The sequence below is a fragment of the Corticium candelabrum genome, chromosome 8 (assembly GCF_963422355.1).
Source record: "Corticium candelabrum chromosome 8, ooCorCand1.1, whole genome shotgun sequence".
Lineage (NCBI taxonomy): Eukaryota > Metazoa > Porifera > Homoscleromorpha > Homosclerophorida > Plakinidae > Corticium > Corticium candelabrum.
The window spans coordinates 7,441,466-7,453,678 of NC_085092.1; positions in this window are offsets into that span (position 1 = coordinate 7,441,466).

Here is a 12,213-nt window from a genome sequence, read left to right on the forward strand (position 1 = left end):
AGAGCGCTTGTGGACTGCTTTCTTCAGATCTCGCCAAAGCATTTCTATTGGATTTAAGTCTGGACTCTGACTAGGCCACTCTAAAACAGTGTACGAGTGTTCTTGAAACCACGAACGGGTTGAACGACTGGTATGTTTTGGATCATTGTCTTGCTGGAATATTCAGTTTGGCTCTAGACCAAGATGACGGACGGATGGAGCAACATTGTCAGCCAAAATCTTTTGATATTGAGTAGAATTCATGCGGCCTTGAGCGAATTCTACTTTTCTTGTGCCAGACGCTGCAAAGCAACCCCAAAGAATAACGCTTCCTCCACCGTGCTTGACAGTGGGGACAGCGTTCTTTTCGTCAAAGGCCGTATTCTTTTTTCGCCACACGTAACGAACGTCGTTGTGGCTGAACAGCTCAATTTTTGTTTCATCTGTCCAAAGAACTTTCTTCCAAAATGCATTCTCTTTGTCGACATGAGCTTTGGCAAAAGTCAAACGCATTTTGCTACGTTTTGGTGACAGCAGTGGCTTTCTTCTTGCTACTCGGCCATGCAATTCTTTCCTGTTCAGTGCGCGACGGACTGTGCTTTGATGCACTTCGACTCCTGCGTCCTTCAAAGACTTTTGCACATCATCTGCTGACGTTCGCGGATTGTTTGTGACATCTCGGAGGACTTTTCGCAAGGTACGACCCGACAGCTTTCTCGGACGGCCGGACCGAGGAAGTGATTTTGTCGTATTCAAAGCTTTCCATTTGTACACTATTTGCCGCACCGTCGACTGGTGAATTGAAAGGCGTCTTTCGATTTTCTTGTAACCTTCTCCAAGCTTGTGAAACTCGACGACTCGTTTTCGCAGATCTTCGGAAAGCTCTTTCTTGCGCGCCATTAACGAGATTCAAAAATGCTTCAGAGTTGCAACTTACGCGCTTCTAGCATCAAGCATTTATGTAGTGCAAACTCGCCACTAAAAATGTGGGAGAAACCTCACTAAAACAGCTTAAAAGTGCCGGTATTTGAAGCGCTGAGAAGAGTTTTGCCAAGGGTTCATATACTTTTGCCATGCACACGTTGTGATTAACTTGGTTTCTCCTTTAGGAAAACAGTTATTTCAACTTTTAGCAAAGGCATAGTTGTCAGTAATATGCACAGGCTACATTACGGGGCTCTAATATCTTTTAACGGTTAGGAATTTAGAAAAACCTTGATTTTACAAGGGGTTCACTTACTTTTGCGTACCACTGCAGTATACACACTCTCGACTCACTTGCTATCTGCTGGTCTCACCTGCTTGTCACCGTTCGCTTTCGTTACAAATCCCAGAAATGAAATAGAGTCGGCGTAGACGTCAGTACGATGGCAAACAGCAGACTTACTGTGACGAGCACCAGTCCGCGTCCTTCGACTGCAGACATCACTTTCTTACGACGAAAAATCAAAGTCTCTTCAAATTGCTCATTGTCCTGATTCAAACTCAAATCAATGTAAAACACTTTGTAAAGCTGGTAAAATATGTTTGTTCAACCTACCATGTTTGTTGTATATACGTGCTCGCAGACAACAGACAAGAACAACTCACTGTCTTGTTAGTCTCGCGAAAGAAAATCCTTTTTAGTTGATATCTATTGCTCGCACTTACAACAGAAACTGTGTGTGTGTGTGTGTGTGTGTGTGTGTGTGTGTGTGTGTGTGTGTGTGTGTGTGTGTGTGTGTGTGTGTGTGTGTTTGTGTGTGTGTGTGTGTGTTTGTGTGTGTGTGTGTGTGTGTGTGTGTGTGCGCGCGCGGGCGTGTGTATCCTTTGTGTGTTGTATATTGATCAATTAATTAACTCTCGACTGTTTCATTAATTTACTTATTTCAAAAGAGCAAGAGATCAAATAATTGATTAAGTGACAGCATGTACCGTTTGCATAGCAGTTGTGTCAAAACCCCCTGAAGACTCCATAAGTTAATTAAATAAGTCTCTGATTATATATATATATATATATATATATATATATATATATAAATTAACAAGCTCAAAGCAAACAGAAACGACGTCTACCACGGAGGTGGACGAGAATAATTTTCGATGTTGCAAAACGTATGCTGATCGCTCTTACACTAAAAGCAACTTCACTAGATGTAAGTTAATTAACTACCTCAACTACGCATGTACACGCTCTTGAGTTAAATAACGTTGAAACAATTGTATGAGGTTGCAAGGGCCAACTTAGAAGTGCGAGAATAATAATTATAATCGGTTAATCCGAGACATCAATGCAACTAGAGCAACTCGCTCAAGTGCACGGTAGGCCTGCGCACAATAAATTGAATACCGAAAAGCATCGAATTACAAGGTTTACGAGCAAATTATACGTCATCGTAGCCTGCTAGTCTGCCAGAGCAATGTGATCTCCAATTATCTTTAATGTTGTAGTGTAGTAAACGTTAATTAAATAAAAACCAGTTAAGCATCCTTTTTGGAATGTCGAGCTAGTTTGGCGTACTTTCAGTTTAGCTAATTTCGCTGTAAGTTTTCTATGTTTTGGTTTCAAGCCGAGTTGTGTGAGTTGTGTGACCATAATTTGAGTATAATTGTACAATTGTATGGATTAGCAGTTCCGCATCGCCTAATATAACGAAAGAAAAATTGACGCAGTCGTACTAGTGCACGGACACATGCATGCATGGGGCACAGTATAGATACAAACTAAAATGCGTTAACTAGTAAATACCATACAAACTACCACATCTCTTGAGTTTCCTCTGCTGCAACGCATCTCCTAGAAGCATCGCACAAGAGTGAGCAAACGATCGCGCCAAAATTGGCGCGCACGTCGAGGCAAGACGGTAGAGGCCAACAAGACCAGACTCAACACATTGAATATGAACACATCGACAATACACGTGGTGACGGAGCCATACTTGCGAAAGTCCGGCGGACATACGCTGTGGTCGTCGGAATGAGTGGAGAGACAGTGAACGTAATCAAAGTAGCTCGTAATTATTCTCATCGTCAATCTTTCGTAGACCGTAAGAGTCGTGAACATCGTGCCGAAGCAGAGCGGGAAGACGATGATGACGAGAAGAAAACGTTTCTTGATCGCTTTGTGCATGCGCGATGCGGCGTTGCTGTTGCACGACTCTCTGGACGCTCGAGCCTACAGACGAACACAGTCAATGAATAAAAGCGCTGTATTAGTAGACAAAGTGACCTAGGGTCCTTGGAAAAACGCATTTGCGTGTATGCAACCAGCTGTATACGTGCGTATACAGCAAATAAATCGTCGATTTAGCGTGCGCTAGTAGTCGTGGTCTGCTGGCGCGTTTGTGTGTGTGTGAGTGTGTGTGTGTGACACTCATTTACAACCACAAATTATACACAAACATGTGCAGATGCATGCTATATTATATTTGTCGGATACAAATTAATTATTTAATTAATTAATCAACTGTACTCTATCCCAGATGTTAACACTGTCCGGCGTCTGGCAAAAGTGGAATTTTAAATATTGACCGGACCAGTCGGAGTGCTGCCTATGCCTATAAAGTCTAAAGATTTTAACAAATTTTTGCCTCTATACCGTATTCGTCTGTGTCTGTAACTTAGACATACACATCCGTCTGTCCAAGGTGTGCAAAGCGTCCAAAGAAACAATTTTCTTCAGCAGCCGTCAATTTGTCCCCTACCAACGACTCTGGTTGTCCTACTAGAAGTAACAACCTGTAAGACAGTCTCCTGCGGTCGTATTCCGTCCTCGCACGTGTCTTTCGTTCCTCCTGGTTGAAGCAGAAACCTGCTGGTAACGGCATTCTCATTCTGTTCATGTCCAGAAGATTCACTCTCATCAGATGCCGTACGCTTCGGAGGAGATTACTGCTTCCATAGTTGCAACAAAGTCCGCTTGTCGGCGGCTCGACATTTCGGCAACGGTCTGGACACACACACACACACACACACACACACACACACACACACACACACACACACGCACACACACACACACACACACACACACACACACACACACACAAGTATACATGGCCCCCCTTTCGTACGGGCAAGATACTGTAGTGTAGTACAGATAGGTCTGTGGACACGTCACGTGCTATGTTTGTTGCGAGGTCCGGATGTGCTAAATGAATCCGAATCTTGCTCTTCGCGCTTCTTTCGATAGAAATCGACACACTGCCTGTGTAGCGCTTGCTGCAGAAAACGTGTAGGGTAGATTCGGTGCAAATGCAATCAGAATTTGAAGAGAAACGAAAGTGCTAGAAGATTATGTTTCGTCGGCAAGAGATAATCGATTGCTCGAAGCTTTGCAAAGGACGACGATGCATACAGTCTACACAGGACTGGTGTGGGCGTATGTTCGAATGAAGTGGAATGTGTAGCGTTTGCGTCATCGAGAAATTTTACGCGGGGGTCGACTCTTCGAGAGGGGACCCGGCACATAATTTTTTTAAATTTTTTTACACAAATCTTTTCTTGTGCGTGCCGAGTCTGCGTGCCAATTTTGGTTGCGAACGGACAAAAGACGTGGCCGCCAAACGCAAACACACACATAGACAGACAGTTTGAGCTTTAGATATTAGATTACTTTTGCAAATCAACTCACTAGATACTAGAACTTTACATGCAGAAACGAAAGTAGCACACCTGCTTCAGAGTTCCTCTAAGCTGCGAGAAGCCTCGAGATACAGACAAATAAGACTAAGCGATGTCATTTATTCGTGATCTCTTATTCATGATATGATAACTAGCCCACAATCTTAAATATAACTAGCCTACAATCTTAGACTCTATTACAACTAGAATAATTGTACTAAGTTTTTATCAAAATCAAAAGAATTCTAGATTTTACTAACCCGAGAGAGCGCGCTGGATTCGCCGATGCTTCGGAGTGCACGACTCTAGAATGACAGCTGTCTTTGTCCACTGACTGAACGTTCCTAGAGTAGGCATCTCGCGCACGTTAGCGGTACTTTATAAAACGCGTTAGCGGTACCCTGGCTCGTGAGCGTTAGCAATACTCGAACGCATTAGCGATACCCGCGCGCGTTAGCGATACCCACTCGCGCAAGTAGAGTCAACCCAAACTAACGTTGCTAAACAGCTTTTCATGTAATGTAATGTGATAAAACATGATGGTCTGTAACGTTTCTATAGAACTAGCTTTAGGTAATCAATAGTAAGTGCATGCATCCCGTTTAGATACCACAAACAGGCTAACTAGCATGCAACACAACACGACACAGTAACACAAACAACCATGTCTCTTAGTCATTTGAGGTCTCTCTGCTGCAACCTATCTCTTTCTCGTGGTCGACAAATCTAACGCTCGTTTGCATCGTCGACGTTATTTCCTCTCAAAATCGGTTGGCGACAGCATCGCACAAGACCGAGCAAACGACGACGCCAGAATTGGCGCGCAGATCGACTCCAGACGGTTGAAATCAATATGACCAAACTCAGCACGTTGAACAGAAATACTTCGATAATCGAAGCCGTGACACAGCCATAACTGCGAACGTATGTCGAGCATGTGTGGCCGTCAGGGTGTTGATTATGACAGTAAATGTAATCGATGTAGCTCGCAATCATTTTCATTATTAATCTTTCGTAGACGGTGATGGTGGTGAATATCGTACCGAAGCAGAGAGGGAAGATGATGATGACGAGGAGAAAGCGTTTCTCGAGCGTTTTGTACATGTGGCAAACAGCTCTGATGTTGCATAACTCTCTGAACGCTCGAGCCTGCAGACGAATCAATTAACACACTGCAGTTAGGGTACAGCTCCTTATTCTGTCTTGTGTGTGTGTGTGTGTGTGTGTGTGTGTGTGTGTGTGTGTGTGTGTGTGTGTGTGTGTGTGTGTTTGTGTGTGTGTGTGTGTGTGTGTGCGTGTGCGCGCGCGCGCGTGTGTGTGTGTGTGTGTGTGTGTGTGTGTGTGTGTGTGTCCGTCCTTCTTCTTTGTACGACAATTTGTCTCAATCTACAGTAAGCCCCAAAACGCGCATACGTACCTTTCGTAGCCGGACGATTACCAGCGCCATCAATATGCAGCCAGACAAGAAAACAATTTGCAGTGGCATTGAAAAAGTATAATATTTTAGACGAGGAGTAGGAGGACTGCACAATGCCACTTGCACGCTGAGTGTGCTGTATTTACCGTCAACTGCAAAGACGGTTATCACCATGCTGGCCGGTACCGCAATAGATGCCAAAAGTTCAATGCAGAATAACTTGCGTGAGTAGTTGTAGATAAGGTTGCTCGTAGATGTAGAATAGACAAGAAGGAAGACGTTGAAAATGTAGAAGAACCACCAGACAGTGGCGGAGAGAAATCCAAAATGAAGTAAAACACCTACACAATAACATATTGGCGTGTACAGTCATTGCATGCACGTATAGTGCGGTGAGAGATGGTGTAGTGCTGTGTTGTTGTTGTTTTTGTTTGTTGTTGGTGTTGTTTGTTGTTATTGTTGGTTGTTGTTGTTGTTGTTGCTGTGGTGGTGGCTCGCGTGTTGTGTGTGTGTGTGTGTGTGTGTGTGTGTGTGTGTGCGTGCGTGCGTGCGTGCGTGCGTGTGTGTGTTTGTGTAATGACAGTAGTGTAGTTGTACGTATTGTGCATCAACATCAATAACATTTAAATAAATAGAAAATTGAGAAGACGGGCTACCAAACGTAAAATAAGCAAGATTAATAAAATACCGTGCAGTACTATACCCACCTTGCACGTTGCAGAAAGTAGTTGGATCATTTATGGCGGAAATCAAGTCTTTGTGACTACAAAAAGCTGCTTGTCGTCCAACAGTTACTGTCACCGTAACACCGGATACTGTAAGATCAAGCTTGCGTATACCCATGCAGAAAATATCATGAGCTTTGTCCCAATTTCCTCATGAGATACGCCCCTTTCTCATGAGGAAATTGGGACAATCCTCATGAGAATTATGGCTCATGAGCCGAAGTTCATGCGTACAAGATCATGAGATCCGACCTTTTCTCATGAGCCTCGACCCTGACTTTTCTCATGAGCCTCCTGATCTTGCCTCATGAAGCTCTTGATCTTTTCTCATGAGCCTCATGAGATCATGCTCGTGAGACGACCGCTCGCTGTCCAGACAATGTAGGTTGTTTACGCATGCGTGCCAAGGGAACTAGTCGGTGTGGCTGTGCAGATGCGCGTATGGAGTGAATTCGTCGCTGTTTCCTCGGTAATTTACTTTTAACAGTTATATTTATTCAACAACTATAGTGATACTCTAGCTAGTAAAGTTTCTCTTTGATCTAGTTACGCTTGTGCTTGTTGCTAGACACTTTGTTTACAGCTCACCAAAGCTCGTGCTCATGGAAGCGGATCTCCCGGATAGAATAATTGAACCAGCGCTAACACAACGGAGAAAGTAGCACGCGCACACACACACACGCACACACGCACACACACACACACACGCACGCACACACACACGCGCGCGCGCGCGCGTTTATGCTTTAGTTAATTAAGGAACGTTAATTTGCAGTGGTAACATGTTGAATCCTCTCAGAAGATACATTTGCTCTTTCACCTGTGTCTTTTTAGAAAGCAAACATCATTGAGACTGGAAGATGTCACATAGAGTTCCAGATGACTTGAAGGGTCTGTTTGATGCCAGCATCTCTGTTGAGATAGATGTTCTCACATTCACAAGATTGGTTGTATAGGAAATGGTCAATATTCTTTATTGAAGTATGACACACTATTTAGGAGAAACAATTATACAAGTTTACAAGAGACAATGATGCAAATGCTGAAATATTGTACATATTTCTGTCTGTTGGAACCTAGCTGGAAGGATGAGAAGTTTGAACATGATCTAACAGCATCAGTTGTTCATCCACTAAGAAATGTTGGTCCTTGTGCTCTTGTTGAAGCAGCTATGCAAGACGATGTGATCACAAACTGGCCGATCAAGACCTGTAGTTAGCGCAATGGCTAGAATATCTTGAGCTACTTTCTGTAAATAGATTACTTTGCAAGTGCGCATCAATACTTAATTGTGAGGGGAGACATGTAATTGTTGAAACTCTCAGTGATATCGAAGTAGATCTGTAATCATAGAGACCACGCTGCATGTGAACTTAATTGATACAAATATAACTAGAATGGGAAGTGTGTGTATCAATCTATAGTCAACTATATAACATAGCTACATCAAGATTTTTCTGTCCTGCTTTCTTGATTTGACGGTCAGTTGGATCAAAGTAATTGTACTAAAGGCAGATGTTGATATTGAAACTACATATTTGCCATAGTGGTGGTCAGATATGTCTACACTTATCAACATTTCAAAACTTCGAATGACTTGTATTGAGGGAAGAAACTTTCAATTGAATTTAAACTTAGTAGATATCTTACCCAATTCAAACCATTAATAGACATATAACTAGAATGTATAAAGAATGTGTATTTACAATATTCAACCATTTTATATTATGCTATAGCTACAGACAGGTTGTGCTGTTTGTAGCTCCACTGCCAGAGTTGAATCAATATATTTATATTATGTAAATATTAATATAAATTATTAAAACTTTTTCAAAATATTAGTACAGTAAATAGAAGTTTGTATGCAAAGTTTTACTTGTGAAACTACATATTTGCCAAAGTGGTGGTCAGATATGTCAACACCTAACAAAGATTTCAAAAAAATTCGAATGACTTGTATTGAGGGAAGACAACTTTCAATTGAATTCAAACTTAGTAGATGTCTTACCCAATTCAAACCATTGATAGAAATATAACTAGAACGTAAAGAATGTATAATTACAATATTCAACCATTTTATATTATACTATAGCTACATTCAGGTTTTGCTGTACACAGCCAGATTGAATCAAAATAATTGTACTATGTAGATATCAATACCAATCATTAAAACTTTCTCAAAATATTAATTCAGTAAATAGAAGTTTGTATGCAAAGTTTTACTTGTGAAACTACATATTTGCCAAAGTGGTGGTCAGATATGTCATTACTTGTCGACAGATTTCAGAAATTCGAATGACTTGTATTGAGGGAAGACAACTTTCAATTGAATTCAAACTTAGTAGATATTTTATCCAACTCAAACCATCAATAGAAATATAATTAGAATGTAAATAATGTGTATTTACAATATTCAACCATTTTATAATATACTATAGCTACATACAGGTCTTACTGTATATTGTTGCTCCACAGCCAGAGTTGAATCACAATAATTGTAATATGTAGCTATTAATATCAATCATTAAAACTTTATCAAAACATTAATATAGTAAATAGAAGTTTGTATGCAAAGTTTTACTTGTGAAACTACATATTTGCCAAAGTGGTGGTCAGATATGTCAACATTAGTCGACAGATTTCAGAAATTCGAATGACTTGTATTGAGGGAAGACAACTTTCAGTTGAATTCAAACTTAGTAGATGTATTACTCAATTCAAACCATCGATAGAAATATAACTAGAATGTAAAGAGTGTGTAATTACAATATTCAACCATTTTATATTATACTATAGCTACATTCAGGTTTTGCTGTACACAGCCAGAGTTGAATCAAAATAATTGTACTATGTAGATATCAATACCAATCATTAAAACTTTCTCAAAACATTAATACAGTAAATAGAAGTTTGTATGCAAAGTTTTGCTTGTGAAACTACATATTTGCCAAAGTGGTAGTCAGACATGTCAACATTAGTCGACAGATTTCAGAAATTCTAATGACTTGTATTGAGGGAAGACAACTTTCAATTGAATTCAAACTTAGTAGATATCTTACCCAATTCAAACCATCGATAGAAATATAATTAGAATGTAAAGAGTGTGTATTTACAATATTCAACCATTTTATAATATTCTATAGCTACATACAGGTCTTACTGTACATTGTTACTCCACAGCCAGAGTTGAATCAAAATAATTGTAATATGTAGATATTAATATCAATCATTAAAACTTTCTCAAAATATTAATACAGTAAATAGAAGTTTGTATGCAAAGTTCTACTTCTGAAACTACATATTTGCCAAAGTGGTGGTCAGATATGTCAACACCTGTCGACAGATTTCAGAAATTCTAATGACTTGTATTGAGAGAAGACAACTTTCAATTGAATTTAAACTTAGTAGATATCTTACCCAACTCAAACCATTGATAGAAATATAATTAGAATGCAAAGACTGTGTATTTACAACATTCAACTATTTTATAATATTCGATAGCTATAGACAAGTCTCACTGTACATTGTTGCTCCACAGCCAGAGTTGAATCAAAATAATTGTAATATGTAGATATTAACATCAATCATTAAAACTTTTTCAAAACATTAATATTGTAAATAGAAGTTTGTATACAAAGTTTTACTTGTGAAACTACATATTTGCCAAAGTGGTGGTCAGATATGTCAACACCTGTCGACAGATTTCAAAAATTTGAATGACTAGTATTAAAGTAAGACAACTTTTAATTGAATTTAAACTTAGTAGATACTTTACCCAGCTCAAACCATCAATAGAAATATAACTAGAATGTAAAAAATGCGTGTTTACAATATTCAACCATTTATATTATACTAGCTACATACAGGTCTTGCTGTACACAGCCAGAGTTGAATCAGTATAATTATATTATGTAGATATTAATATCAATCATTAAAAAAGAAGTTTGTATGTAAAGTTTTACTTGTGAAACTACATATTTGCCAAAGTGGTGGTCAGGTATGTCAATATCTATCAAAAGTTTTCAAAATTCGAATGACTTGCATTGAGGGAAGACAACTTTCAATTGAATTCAAACTTAGTAGATATTTTACCCAACTCAATTCATCAATAGAAATATAACTAGAATATAGTCAACCATAGATACAGTATTGTTTCTTCACAGCCATCGGATCAAAATAAATGTATTAATTAAATGTAGTTATTAATAGCAATTATTGAAACAGTTTAGAATATTAATTAACATAATTAAAAATGGTATCTGTGGCCTTAATTAATTGTTAATTAAAACTGTACATTTGCAATGGTCAGATATCATACTGTATGACACAGTGTATCATGTACAGTGGGCTGACGTTGTGGTTAGTTTTTAGTAGATTGGCTAGCCACGCCTATGTATTGATAGTTGTGTCACGCGGAAGCGCTCTACACCGCTACAAAGTGGTGCATCTTCCGTGTGCTGTGTTGGAATTGCGATGTCTATGACACCACTAGATGTCATTTATACGCTTCGTTACGTTGTTTTAGCACTTGGCGATCGCGCTCTCATGGACACAACGGTCTGTGTGTCTAGAAGGTCATGGGCATCTGTCAGAAAGATGTTAGATGCTATGCGATTCTGTCAGGTTGCTTCTCAATATTGCAACGAGAGCTGCAAATTAGGTGATCGACTCACGCGTGCATGCCGGAGGAAACTCTCGTCAGTTTATTTCATGAAGGCTTGCGCGCGGAGTGCCAAGTCGAGTTGGAACGTGACCAACCCGCAACGCTTGCTGATGCCGTGAAATCCGCCTGAGAGGGTGCAGCAACGTCATCTACGCGGACGACATGATGTTGTGGCAAAACAAGATCGACGACGATACAACCCAACTCCTTCAGCAGATGGTCAAGGTGGGCGAGCGACAAGACAAGGCCCTGAGTCTTCTGATGCAGCAGGGTCAGTGCTCACCTGCTGCCTCTCGATCAACAGCAACAATATATACTAATCGCGCTCGCAGATGTCTCGTACTTTAGAGCTCAACCTAGGCGGTCTAGGGGAAGTGTCGATCACTACTGCGATATTGTGGGTCATCACTACGTTGAGTGCCGAAAGAGATTACGCGAACAGCAGCAACTCAAGCAACCACCAAGCAAGGAAGGTACATGTACATGCAGCAGGCAGACGCAGAACTATTAGGGGAATTCCCTAAACAGGTATTGAATGTCGGTGTTATGTCTCAACGTGGTGATGATGTGCGTGCCGATCTCAAGAAGCTCGGGAACTTGTGCGTTTGTGAATACTGCTGGCTTGCCTATCTCGCGCCGTAACACACAATCTATTGATTGCTTGCTGGGTATTGGTGCTTCTATCTCTACTAATTGTCTCTGAGGAAATTACGAATTTGCTCAAAGGTCCTACCGCCTACGCAGAGAGTGTATCCGCAATTAAATGGTCATAACAGCTGGTACCATGCAATTAGCTGTTTCAATAGGACCGAAACACATCACACATC